Here is a 12,574-nt window from a genome sequence, read left to right on the forward strand (position 1 = left end):
TCGGGAACACACACGTACAAACACAGCCGCACAGACACAGCCGCACAGACACAGCCGCAGAGGTTAACAGTATTGGATCCCCCAGGTCATGGCAGAGCCTGTGGCGCAGAACGACCCCTGTTTATGTCTGAGGGCTGAGCTGGCCCATGAGTGAGTCACAGATTTTTTTTTTTTTTTTTTTTTTTTTAACGACTTCTTTCACATAAAATCTGTCTTCTGTCCTGGCCGACACTGCACGCCTGTCATGGCTCAAGGACCACCCAAAGATCTTTTTTTGCAAAAGAAAATTTTACAAAACAGGGTCATGGAGCAGGAAAAAAAAAATTGTGTTTGTTAAAAAGAGAAGGGGGTCAAAAAAACCTTCCCACCAAGGTGCTCCCAACTGCAACTTCTGTGGAACTGGGAAAGGTCACCTGAAGTTCAGGCTAGGATAAATAATTGCTGTGGTGAGGGGTTCCTTTTTGCCTTTCCATGGAGTTGATGGGTTCACAGCGGTAGCTGAATCTTGATAGATTGGCAGACGCTGAAAGGCAGCGCTAGTCGGTGACCCGGGCAGGGCTGCACTTCAGTTCCCAGGGCAAAGGGTGGGCAGCTGAAGTCCTGGGCTGGGTGGATGGCAGAGGCCAAGTGACAGAGCCACCTCTGTCCCTGCACAGAGTGGGAGCAGACCCCGGCCCTGGCCTCATCCACGGATGGGTTTGGCAGGGTGGGCTCTCCTGCACGGTGGAGGCCCACGGCTTCTGCTCGCCTTTGTGTGCACAGAATTACTGCTCTCTGGGGCCTCCCCCTGCAAGTGAGAAGGGCTGTCTCTGTTGTGCTTCCTGGTCCAATCGTCCACTTCATAAATCAAAGACGATGGGTGGTGTGTTAACCGTTTGGTGTCATGTTTCGAGGAGGAAGTCCACTACAGCTGCCTCAGGGCGGGAAGAAGAGAAGGGTACAGCAGAGTTTCTGGACTCCCTTGTTCACTCGCCGGTTATACTGCAGAAACAGAGGTCCAGAGAGGGGGCGTGGCTTGCCTGGGGCTCACCGCGAACAAGGGATGAAGAGCTTAGAGAATCCCTGACTCTTAGTGCTGTGCTGCTTCATTCATTTCTTTATTCACTTTCTGGATCATCACTTTATTCCGCAGATGTTTGAGGAATGCTTACCATGTGCCAGGCACCGTCCTGGGCTCTAGGAGGCTGAGAAAATATTTAGGCAAGTGTCTAGCACTTCACTTTCACAAAGAAATGTTAGTGATCATTCATTTGGTTATTAACTGATGATTAAGTATGAAATCCCGCATATCTGAGATCTTCACCCTTTTTGCGGCTCTCGTCCCCTCCTAGGGGCTCGGCTGGGCACTGAGACCCTCCAGGAGATTATGGTCTAGGTGAACAGGTAATCCAACCCTGTGCCCCCTACCGACGTCAGGGGGGTCACGGCAGCTCTCTGGAGCAGTGGGGTCTCTGCCAGGGTTGGGCAGGCAGCTCAGGCCAAGTGGTGGGACCGTTGCCTGATCTCTAATCGTGAAGGCCTCACAAACCACAGTCTGCATCTGAAGAGACAAAAGTGGACCTTGCAACACATTGGCTTCTGACCGAGGGCTGAGGCTGGGAGGGCCCAAGGAACTCTGGTCTTAAAATGGAACTCACTTCAGGTTAAAGGCTTCGTCTCCATTTGGGGACTTTTTCAGCTTCCCGTGTCTCCTTCCTTACTGTCCCCCATCCCAACCTCAAGCCTGGAGAGGCTGAGTGTGTGTCAAAGGCTCCGTGTGTGACTTGCTCACACGAGTCACCCACTCCAGCAGGTCTTAAGGGCCAGGTGAGGGAGGCAGAGTGTAAATGACAAGACCAGCAAATCAACATCCACCAGGGCTGCGAGACACAGGTCGCCCCCTGCAGCATCACTAACTGTTCAGTCTAGAAGGAAAAGAGGGCTTGTGAAATCGTCCTGAAAGAATGGTCCTTCCTTCCCCACAGACGGAGAGCATGAAGAGCTCTGAGAGCTACCAGGATCCCCAAGGGTCAGACACATGAAGAGCTGTGGATTCTAGCTTCCGGGCCAATATTGTGATATTCCAAGTCAATCACCTAGGAAGCTATGAACCCAGCACCTCGATGGTTGTACCCTCTCTCCCCACCCTAGTCTGTCCTTTACTGTCCTCTGGGCCACAGTGTGACCACCAGCAGGGTGTCGGGGTTGAGGGGCTGGACTCTGGAGCCAGACTGCCCACATAGACTCCCAGCTCAGCTTCCTATCCACTGTGTGGACAACCTCAGAGGGACTCCTACCCTCTCTGTGCCTCGGCTTCCTCATCGCAGTCTAGGGGTGATAAAAACGCACCCACTTCTCAGGGCCCCTGTGCAGATTAAATGAGCGAACAACCGTAAAGCACTTAGGACGATGCCTGTACAGCTGTTCCTGACACATGGCAAGCAGTGCTCAATAATCCCTCCAGGGCTTCCCTGGTGGCGCAGTGGTTAAGAATCCGCCTGCCAATGCAGGGGACAAGGGTTCGAGCCCTGGTCCGAGAAGATCCCACATGCCGCGGAGCGACTAAGTCCATGCCCCACAACTACTGCCCGTGTTCCGCAACAGGAGAAGCCACCGCGATGAGAAACCCGCTCACCACAACGAAGAGTAGTCCATGCTCGCTGCCACTAGAGAAAGCCCGTGCACAGCAATGAAGACCCAACGCAGCCCAAAATAAATAAAAATAAAATAAATTAATTTAAAAAAAAAATCCCTCCAGGCTACGTTCTTTTCATCTAGGTCCCTGGGTCCAAACTGATTTTTTATTTGGCCACGCAGCACGGCTTGTGGGATCTTACTTCCTGGACCAGGGGTTGAACCCGGGCCCTCTGCAGTGACAGCGTGGAGTCCTAACCACTGGACTGCCAGGGAATTCCCAAAACTCACCTTTTATTTTTATTTTTTTTATTTTTATTATTTTTTTTTGGAAAACTCACCTTTTAAAGCGTTGTGCCAATAATTCTACTGCTCCTGCCCCACTGCAACTGTTATGCCCCCCTCCGTGGAGGCACTACACTCAGCGTAAATCCAACCTGTGAAAATCGGCATTCAAGGCTCTTCGTAATTGGGTTCCTTCTTATCTTTCTAGCCGTAATGCTACCAACCTCACCTCAAAGTCTGCTTTAGTCAATCTGGTTACAACCATCCATCCATTCATCTACTCACCCACCCGCCCTCTCATCCACCCACCCATCCTTCCACTCACCCATCCATTTGTTTAAACACACACATCCATATTCTTTCAAGCTGACACCCAAACAGGCCTAAGAACGCATTCACCTACACAGAAGCTTGTCCTTCCTATATGGCCCTACTGGCTTACCTCTTCCATTAGTCAAGGTTCTCTAGAGAAACAAAATAGAGATTGGTAGATAGATAGATAGATACTGATTGATTATGAGGGATTGACTCACATGATTATGGAGGCTGAGAAGTCCCAAGATCTACCGTCTGCAGGCTGGAAGCCCAGAAAAGCTGATGGTGTAATTCAGTCAGAGTCTGAAGGCCTGAGAACCAGGGCAGTCAAAGTGATAACCCCAGTCTGAGGGCAGGAGAAGTGAGATGAGATGTCCCAGCTCAAGCAGTGAGGCAAGAAAAGAGAGGAAATTACTCCTTTCTCCACCTTTTTTTTTTTTTTTTTTTTTTTTGTGGTATGCGGGGCCTCACTGTTTTGGCCTCTCCCGTTGCAGAGCACAGGCTCCGGACGCGCAGGCTCAGCGGCCATGGCTCACGGGCCCAGCTGCTCCGCGGCATGTGGGATCTTCCCAGACCGGGGCACGAACCCGTGTCCCCTGCATCGGCAGGCGGATTCTCAACCGCTGCGCCACCAGGGAAGCCCCTCTCCACCTTTTTATGTGTCAAGCCCTCAGTGGATTGGGTGATACACACCCACACTGGGATGGGCAGTCTGCTTTACTGTCTAATCTCTCATCCAGAAACATTCTCACAGATACATCCAGAAATATTTATTCTGGGCCTCCTATGGCCAGTCAAGTTGACATATAAATTCACCACCGCAGCTTCCCTCCTGGGGAGTCGACTTTCCTAAGGCTTCGTGGCTTATAGCCTCACATGTGAGTATCAGCCTCAGCTACTAGACATTTTAGGAAGCTCAGTTTTCTCATTGAGATAGTGGAAGAGCCCCCTGTCACTGGCTGCTGTGTGATACAATGGGGCACATAGAAGACAATGTAGGTCTGGCACGTTGTAAATATCTCAAAGGAAAGGGAATTGTTACTTTACTTCCCAAGAATTTCAGGTCTTGGGGTCATTCTGGATGCCAATGGCACTTATTTGACATTCTTGGCTACTGCTTCTCTCCTTGTTACCTGGATCCTTTGGGTTAGTCTCCCCTGACCTAACAGAAGCTGGGTACGTGGTAGGTGCTCAATTAGCATTTGGTTGAGGGGTAACAAAGAGCTTTTATAGCACAAGTTAACTCTGACCACTTGTGAATGGCAGCTTAGAGAATGGGGTAGACAAGGATTCTGAGGCTTTCTCTGGCCTCAGTGGTACAAAAATTTCATGATCAGAAAGTGATCTGCGCTGTGGGGTAGGAGAGGGTAGAGAGGCAAGATTACCAGCTCTCCCCGACCCAGGAAAATGCAAGAAAGTTTGAGAAAGGCCATCATCCATTTATCCAGTAGTCCATTCAAGTGTTTGAAAACAATTTTTGTGGGTCCAGAGATAACTTTTTCCCCTTTATTTGCAAGAGTAACATAAATGATCATTTCCGCTGACAGTAAGATAATAGGTACATTTAAATTGTCCATTCAAGAATATCATCACCACTTTCTGAAAAAGTCTTGAGTGAATACTATACTTGAGGTCTTAAAAACTTTTCTAATTATAATTAGATCTTTCACAGTGCTATTTGCTCTCCTTAATCATTACTGAGTACCTTCTGTGTGCTAGGGGCTGAGGAGATGTCTTCAAGGAGCTCACAACCCCTTGGAGGATAGAATCAGGTAAGGACATAATGATGCTGAAATTCACCTCTTTGGCTTCACTACCTAATTATGTTTGAGCTCAGACACCAATGTGTTCTATTTCCTTTGAACTTTAAAGTACTAAGCAGGCACATCAATTACACATATATGAAAATGACTTACAGATATCTGGAAAAAAATGCACTTTGTTATATGGCAGGGGTTGGCAAAGTATGGCCAGTGGGCCAAATCCAGACCCACTGCTCATGTTGGAAATAGTTTTATTGAAACACAGGCATGCCCATTCTCTTACATTATTGTCTATGGCTCATGTCCTACAATGGCTGAGTTGAGTTGTAACAGAGACTGTGTGGCCTAAAATATTTACATCTGGCCCTTTACAGAAAGAGTTTGCCAAACCCTGGGTAAAGAACAAGATAGTATAATTCCAAAAATTCATCTGCAGACCTGCATATCGAGGCTGGGACGGTGGCCAAGAGGCACAAGGCCGAGGGGCTAAGGGGCCCACGGGTGTCCAGATATTAGGAGCTGCAGATGTGGCTCAAGGATTACCTCTTACGGTGCAAATGTTGCATTTGCCTAAAAGGAAATGGAGTAGAAAGTAAATTAGAAAGAGCAGGAGAGTAAATAAAATATAATTTCAGGTATGTGTGCTCCTTAATATGTGAATGGTTTGGGTTAAATATCCTGCAGAAAATCACATCAGTGTCAGTGATCCAGGATCTAGGATCACGAACATAATTTTGAAATGTTTCCCTTGCTGGAATGGATGTCCTTAAATATATGTGCATGTACAAGGACATAGACATCGCACGTGTGGTCATCAGGTACTATTCAAAGTGAGATGTGTGTGCGTGTGTGTGTATAAGGTATATGTTTCCATATCTATTTATGGAAATGCTAAGGCACATATATATATGTAAATACTAAGGTGCATATAAATAAATGTTAAATAAAATTTCACTGACTTTGGAACTATGTAAAGAAATCTTGAGCTGCAGAGATATCATTTGAAAGATTGAAGGAGTTGGTGAAATAAGAAAAGTAAGGGAATGTATGAGAAATTTACACACATATACATCTATCAGCAGACATAAAAAAGATATTTAAAGTATATATATGCATTTGAACATATACAAATATTTAAAGTATATATAATTTATGTGTGTGTGTATATATATATATATATACATATATATAATATATATTTGAATATATATATGTGTGTAATCAAACTGCCCTTTCCTTGGAAGTTGAGGCCTTATCCTGCAGCTGTTGGGCTACAAAGCAGTCACAGGTGGAGCCTGAGAACTGAGCCACATCAGGCACCCAGAGGTTCATGTGGGGGGATAGCCCAAGGTTGAGTATCCAGAGAAAATGTGCTTTATGATCAGAGCGTTAGACACCTGAGGCATCACCGTGACAGGCTGTACCAAGGAAAGGTGTCACTTGCTGCTTCTTGGCAGAGAGGCAGGTGGGCCTCAGAGCACCAACCTCCACCAGTTGTTTCCAGGACCAGGACACTTCATGCATCTTAGGTGGTAAACTGACCTTTAACACATGCACAGTCCTTGGAGGGAAGCCTCTGGAGTCCACTGACTGGATCCTGCACCTACTTGTTGGCTGTGTGACTTTGGGCAAATTACTTAACCTCTCTGTGCCTCAGCAGCCTTATTTGTGATAGGTAAATAACAACAGTACCTGTCTGCAGATTAAGACGAAACAAATTAATATCTAAGCACAGGTTCTGGCACAAAGTAAACCCTCAAAAGAGTAAGCTGTTTTTAGTATTATTTATGTCTGTGGGCTGAGGTGTGTTTCTTCTGCTTTCAAGAGCAACTTTGTGCACTTGAAAAGAAAGTGTATTCTGTCTCTTTCGGGTGGAATGCCCTATAAATATCAATTAAGTCTTCTTAGTCTATTATGTCATTTAAAGCTTGTGTTTCCTCATTTATTTTCTGTCTGGATGATCTGTCCATTGGTGCAAGTGGGGTGTTAAAGACTCCCACCATTATCGTGTTACTGTCAATTTCTCCTTTTATGGCTGTTAGCATTTGCCTTATGTATTGAGGTGCTCCTATGTTGGGTGCATAAATATTTATAATTGTTAACATTCTCCAGGATAGATCACATCTTGGGTAACAAATCAAGCCTCGGGAAATTTAAGAAAATTGCTATCATATCAAGCATCTTTTTCTGACCACAGTGCTATGAGATTAGAAATCAATTACAGGAAAAAAAAAACTGTAAAAAACACAAACACATGGAGGCTAAACAATTCACCACTAAATAACTGAGAGATCTCTGAAGATAACAAAGAGGAAATTTAAAAATACATAGAAACAAATGACAATGAAAACTCAATTACCCAAAACCTATGGGACACAACAAAAGCAGTTCTTAGAGGGATGTTTATAGCAATTCAATCTCACCTCAAGAAACAAGAAAAATCTCAAATAAACAATCTAATCTTACACCTAAAGCAACGAGAGAAAGAAGAACAATAATCCCCAAAGTTAGTAGAAGGAAGGAAATCATAAAGATCAGAGAAGAAATAAGCAAAATAGAAAGGAAGAAAACAATAGCAAAGATCAATAAAACTAAAAGTTGGTTCTTTGAGAAGATAAACAAAATTGATAAACCTTTAGCCAGAATCATCAAGAAAAAAAGGGAGAGGATTCAAATCAATAAAATTAGAAATGAAAAAGGAGAAATTACAACTGACACTGCAGAAATACAAAGGATCATTAGAGACTACTACAAGCAACTATATGCCAATAAAAAGGACAACCTACAAGAAAAGGAAAAATTCTTAGAAAGGTACAACCTTCCAAGGAAGAAATAGAAAATATAAACAGACCAATCACAAGTAATGAAATTGAAACTGTAATTAAAAATCTTCCAACAAACAAAAGCCCAGCACCAGATGGCTTCACAGGTGAATTCTATCAAACATTTAGAATAAGCCAGCATCTATTCTTCTCAGACTCTTCCAAAAAATTGCAGAGGGAGAGACACTCCCAAACTCATTCTATGAGGGAATCACCACCCTGATACCAAAACCAAACAAAGATATCACTAAAAAAGAAAATTACAGGCCAATATCACTGATGAACATAGACACAAAAATCCTCAATGAAATACTAGCAAACAGAATCCAACAACACATTAAATGGATCATATACCATGATCAAGTGGAATTTATCCCAGGGATGCAAGGATTCTTCAATATATACAAATTAATCAAAATGATACACCATATTAACAAATTAAACAATAAAAACCATATGATCATCTCAATAGATGCAGAAAAAGCTTTTGACAAAATTCAACACCCATTTATGATAAAAACTCTCCAGAAAGTGGGCATAGAGGGAACCTACCTCAACATAATAAAGGCCATGTAGGACAAATGCACAGCTAACATCATTCTCAATGGTGAAAAACTGAAAGCTTTTCCTCTAAGATCAGGAATAAGACAAGGGTGTCCACTCTCACCACTATTCAACATAGTTTTGGAAGTCCTAGCCATGGCAATCAGAGAAGAAAAAGAAATAAAAGGAATGCAAATTGGAAAAGAAGAAGTAAAACTGTCACTGTTTGCAGATGACATGATACTATACATAGAAAATCCTAAAGATGTCACCACAAAACTACTAGAGCTAATCAATGAATTTGGTAAAGTAGCAGGATACAAAATTAATGCACAGAAATCTCTTGCATTCCTATACACTTACAACAAAAGATCAGAAAGAGAAATTATGGAAACCATCCCATTGACCATTGCAACAAAAAGAATAAAATACCTAGGAAAAAACTACCTAAGGAGGCAAAAGACCTGTACTCAGAAAACTATAAAACACTCATGAAAGAGATCAAAGATGACACAGACAGATGGAGAGACATACCATGTTCTTGGATCAGAATCAATATTGTGAAAATGACCATACTACCCAAAGCAATCTACAGATTCAATACAGCAATCACTATCAAATTACCAATGGCATTTTTCACAGAATTAGAACAAAAATTTTTACAATTTGTATGGAAACACAAAAGACCCCTAACAGGCAAAGCAATCTTGTGAAAGAAAGACAGAGCTGGAGAAATCAGGCTCCCAACTTTAGACCATACTACAAAGCTACAGTAATCAAGGTGGTATGGTATTGGCACAAAAACAGAAATATAGATCAATGGTACAGGATAGGAAGCCCAGAGATAAGCTCACACACTGATGGTCACCTAATCTATGGCAAAGGAGGCAAGAATATATAATGGAGAGAAGACAGTCTCTTCAATAAGTGGTGCTGGGAAAACTGGACAGCTACATGTAAAAGAATGAAATTAGAACATTCTCTAACACCATATACAAAAATAAACTTAAAATGAATTAAAGACCTAAATGGAAGACCAGATATTATAAAACTCTTAGAGGAAAACATAGGAAGAACACTCTTTGACATAAATCACAGCAATATTTTTTTTGGATCTGTCTCCTAGACTAATGAAAGTGAAAACAAAAATGAACAAATGGGACCTAATTAAACTTAAAAGCTTTTGCACAGCAAAGGAAACTATAAACATAATGAAAAGACAACATACAGACTGGGAAAAAATATTTGCAAAAGATGCTACCAACAAGGGATTAATTTCCAAAATATACAAATAGCTTATACTGCTTAATATCAAAAAAACAAACAACCCAATCAGAAAATGGGCAGAAGACCTAAACAGACATTTCTCCAAAGGAGACATATGCATGACCAACAGACACAAGAAAAGATGCTCAATGTCGCTAATTATTGGAGAAATGCAAATCAAAATGACAATGAGGTATCACCTCACACCAGTCAGAAGGACCATTATTAAAAAGTCTACAAATAATAAATGCTGGACAAGGTGTAGAGGAAAAGGAACCGTCCTATGTGGTTGGTGGGAATGTAAATTGGTGCAGCTACTATGGAAAACAGTATGGAGGTTCCTTAAAAAATTAAAACTAGAGTTGCCATGTGATCCAGCAATCCCACTCCTGAGCATATATCTAGAGAAAACCATAATTTGAAAAGATACATGCACCCTAATGTTCATTGAAGCCCTATTTACCATAACCATGGAAGCATCCTCAATGTCCTTCAACAGATGAATGGATAAAGATGTGGAATGTAAACACAATGGAATATTACTCGGACATAAAAAAGAAAGAAATAATGTCATTTGCAGCAACATGGATGGACTTAGAGATTATCATATTAAGTGAAATAAGTCTGACAGAGAAAGACAAATATCACATGATATCACTTATATGTGGAATCTAAAAAATGAACTTATCTAAAAATCAGATGTGCAGACACAGAAAACAAATTTATGGTTACCAAAGTGGATAACGAGGCTGGGGAGGTGGTGTGTGGAAGAGATAAATTAAGAGTTTGGGATTAACATATACACATTACTATACATAAAATAAGTAAACAACAGGGAAGTACACTCAATATCTTGAAATAACCTGTAATGGAAAAGAATCTGAAAAAGAACATATATAAGTATACTGGATTACTTTGCTGTACACTTGAAATTAACATTCTAAATTAACTATAACTTCAATTAAAAAAAGAAATCCTCAAAGATTTCTAAGGAGCTATGCCTAGTGTGTCAGAATATTAACTTTTTGATCTTTGTTTTGAATTTTATAAACCACCAATGAATGATAAATCTTATTCATTTCCATAATATTTCCTACTATGGCACTGGCACAGTGTTTTTATAATATAATCTTACTTGGGATGCAAATATTTTCAGTATCTCTTAAGTCAATAAAATGTAATATTAATAAAAAAAGAATGATGAACTAGGTTGACATCCTTCCAGCCCATTGGTGCCACTTCCACATACTTATGTGCATAGCCATATATTCTTGTGTTTAATTCACATAAATAACGTTGTAACGTATCAAGCCAAAATCCACTCTTTTCCTTTCAACACAATTTTCCCTCTCTAGCTGTGGTGAGCTAAACAGCTCTATTTAAAAAGGGATCAGCACACTTTTTCTGAAAAAGGCCAGATAGTAAATATTTTAGGCTCTACAAGTCATATAGGCTCCGTGTCAACTACTCAACTTTTTGTGTCTAGGGCAAAACGGTGACTATGTGAATATTGTCATAGACAGTATTTAAACGAATGGGTGTAGCCGTCTTCCAATAAAACTTTAGTTACAAAAACAGGTGGCACAGATTTGGCCTGCCTCCCACTCTAGTTCACACATTTTAGCTACTATATAGTATTCCACTCTTTGAAGATAGCAAACATTTTTTATCCACTACTCTACTGACGTCAAGTAGTTTGTTGCCATATCCCTGTATTACAAGCATCCCTGTAATGCACTTCTCATATGGGTCTTTCTGTGTATCTATAAGAGAGTTTCTCTAAATTAAATTCCTACAAGAAAATTGCTGGGTTAGAGTGTCAGCATATTTTTAGTTCAATACCTACAGCCAGATTGCTCTCTGAAATGGTCATACCAATTTATGACTCTGCTGCCAGGCAGGAAAGTGCCTGTTTTTCCTTCAATCTTGTAGCCACTACAAGAAGGACTTTTTGGTCTGGTCACATGGGGTAGCAGAAGGTGCCTGTATACCCAGCAACCCTCTGCTTCTTGTTTACAAGTCGTGACAAAGGAAGGAGCGAAGGCTGGTTGCTTGTGTTAAGCCATGACACTTATTCCAAAGGATGAACTTTTATTTCATCACATTTTGTGAGGCTTAACTCACAAAAAGTATTGCTCTTTATCATATATATGTTTATGATATATATATGATATATTTCATATATCTATATATATGAAAAAAGGGAAAAGAAATCCATGAACCAGTTGGCTTTGACACTGATGACACCAGGAATGATTTTGCAATGCGGGAAATACATTTCCTGGCCTCATAACATCATTTCCAGAGGTATGCTCACCAGAAGAGATGGTGTTTCCATAAACATCTTTGTGTTTCTGCGGGTGGATAATGATCCAGGAAAGAAAGTCTCTTCACTTTCAGTAGACACCGTGGATGTTTATCTGATATCTGCCTATGCTGCTGACCAACCAGGACTGGTGGAGGTAGGAGGTCCTGCCACGCTGGGAATACCCTGGATGTTTCTATACAGAGAGCAGTGGTCATTAGAATAGGGAAGACTCCCTCAGGAAAATGCAACATTTGGAGACTGGGATTACTGTTACCTAAATTCTGAAAAATCTCACTTCCTCCCCGCTCCTAGCCATTCATTCAGTTAACAATCTTTATTAAGCACCGATTATGTGTTAGACACTATTATTGAATGCGACTGATAAAGCCTCCTGTCTTCTTGGAGCATGCAGTCTAGTGGGAAGTAGTCAAACAGTAAGCAGATTAAACATGTGAATCACATCTGCTCATTTATTTATTTATTTATTAGCGTATTAAAAAGGTCAAATTATTATGCCTTTTGTTTGGTGGGATATCAGTGCCCTGTTAAACCTTACTATTCAAGTACAAATGATTGTTTACAAAGTATTTACAATTTCGGTCTCCTTCCTTTATATTTTAAAACACAGCAGCTATCTGGTTACAACAGTTAACAAAAGG

The sequence above is a fragment of the Kogia breviceps genome, chromosome 18, assembly GCF_026419965.1.
Source record: "Kogia breviceps isolate mKogBre1 chromosome 18, mKogBre1 haplotype 1, whole genome shotgun sequence".
NCBI lineage: Eukaryota > Metazoa > Chordata > Mammalia > Artiodactyla > Physeteridae > Kogia > Kogia breviceps.